This window comes from Glycine max, chromosome 1 (assembly GCF_000004515.6).
Source record: "Glycine max cultivar Williams 82 chromosome 1, Glycine_max_v4.0, whole genome shotgun sequence".
NCBI lineage: Eukaryota > Viridiplantae > Streptophyta > Magnoliopsida > Fabales > Fabaceae > Glycine > Glycine max.
The window spans coordinates 25911681-25913897 of NC_016088.4; positions in this window are offsets into that span (position 1 = coordinate 25911681).

Consider the following 2217-nt stretch of genomic DNA (forward strand, 5'->3'; position numbering starts at 1 on the left):
TATTTGATATTCAGCTTCCCTTCTTAAATGCATTATTCAACCAATTTAATTTAATCTCTTTCGTTTTCAGTCTTTTTCCTTTTAGATTTGGAGGATACTATTCGGATATGAATAAAATAAAATATTCATGAATTTTGAGGAAGTCGTGTATAGCGGACAAGATTCGCCAGTGGCCTTTGCTCATGGCTTCCATGCCATTTTTTTCTTGTGTTTGTTTAGGCAGAGAAGGAAAAATTATTACAGTTTAGAACTTAAACTTAAAATGGGTATATATGGTGTTGATAAATTTGTATGTGATGTTAGGTTATTGAGTGTTTTAATTTACAATGAAGAAATTAATAATATTATATTAATGTACGTAGAGATTAGTTAAAAATATTTTTTGTTTTTGAAAAGTATTAATTAAAAATAATAAATGTTCTTGCTAAAAATTATGATAAATATGTATAATGAATAATGATATTCTTATAATATAATGCATAAAAATATCATCATTTTTTATATTTTTCAATAAAATTCACTTAACAATAAATAATATATTCTAAAGTGTGTAAAATAAAATACTATCAGTATTATTTATCAAAAAAATAATTATATTAGAATCAGATAAAATTATTATAAACAATAAAATTACTCTTTTAAATATTTAACATGATTATAAATTTATAATTAAACTTTAAATTATTAATTAAATTAAATAATCTTACATTAATTAATTCACAGTCTCTCTTAATTAATCTGAGGCAACTCGTATTGTCATTATCGTAGTTTTAGTAAAATCCAAACTATTTATAGAGTTATTGATTAATAGTGTGAGAATTGATTCGGCTTTTTATTTTAATTTATTGACATGTGCGAAATATCCAGAGAATATACCTCGGGGTTCCAAAGTAAAAGGAATCTTGCAAGAGCGCGTTGCACGCTGCGTATTATTCGGTACGTTCGAATTTGTCATAAAGATAAAGTTGGCCTTTCGAGGCTCTAATGGCCAAACCACAGCCACAATTTCAATATCCCACAACTACTTTCCTCAATCTTCGTGGGTTCAGTAGCATTCTTGCCTACCCTCGTGATTCTAATTTATGAAAGTGAAAAACTTTTTGACTAGTTATCATATTTATTTATGATATTATAACAGACTGAGAAAAAGGAATACGTATACTAATGTAAAATATTCTAACTAGACCTAAATATTTCATCCATCCGTTCATAAATATAATTTTTTAAATTAATTTATACCCTTTAAAAAATTAGTTAAGTATAATTAGTAGCATTAATTTTGTTAATAATTTGTATTTTTTAAAAATTATCCTTAAAATTATTGAGACTAATAATTTTTTGTCTTTCTACTTAATTATTTTTCACCTAATTAATTAATGTGTGGTAACCTTCTTCTCCAAACCTTATAAAAGAGATAATGTATTTATCTTTTTGGTACATAACATTTATTATAGAGTAATTAAGGGTATTTGGATAAAAAAAAATATGTCAAAGAGTCTTATAAAAAGAGCAAATAAAATAGAGAAAAAGAATCTTATATTTAAAAATGGAAGGAGTATAAGCAACAATTTTTTTTAACTCAAATATAAACAAATTTTAATTACTTTGACTATATTTAATGATATTATTCCAAAAATACCCTTCAATTTATTGTGATTATAATTCCAATGACATTTTATTTATTCCTAATAAGTTTCAATGAAGGACTTTTAGGAGAATTAAATGACATTAACCAATTTTCTTAATTGATGTTTAAGTTAGTTAAATTTGTTTATATTTAGGTTAAAAAAAAATAGTTTTATATTGTCATCCAATCACAAACTACTCTCTCCATTCCAAAATAAGTGTCACATTTGAAAATAAATATTTCAAAATAAGTGTCATGTTAGTTTTTCAATGCAACATTAATTTTTTTTTACTAATATCCCCAATAAGTGTCACTTTAGCTTTTCAATGTAATATTAACATGAGAAAAATGATTATACATTAAAAGCATAAAAAGTTTTATACCGTCATCCAATTATAGTCCACCACGCATGATAAGTTTGTTGAATTTTATGGTAATTACTTTAAAAGTCATATTAATGATGAATTATGATTGAATAATAGTGTAAAAGTGTTTTACACCGTCAGTACATGATCATTAAATTCTATTAATGTTAAGGTTAGTTTTGTAATATTAATACTTTCTTCCATCTATTTACTATCTTTTCTTGA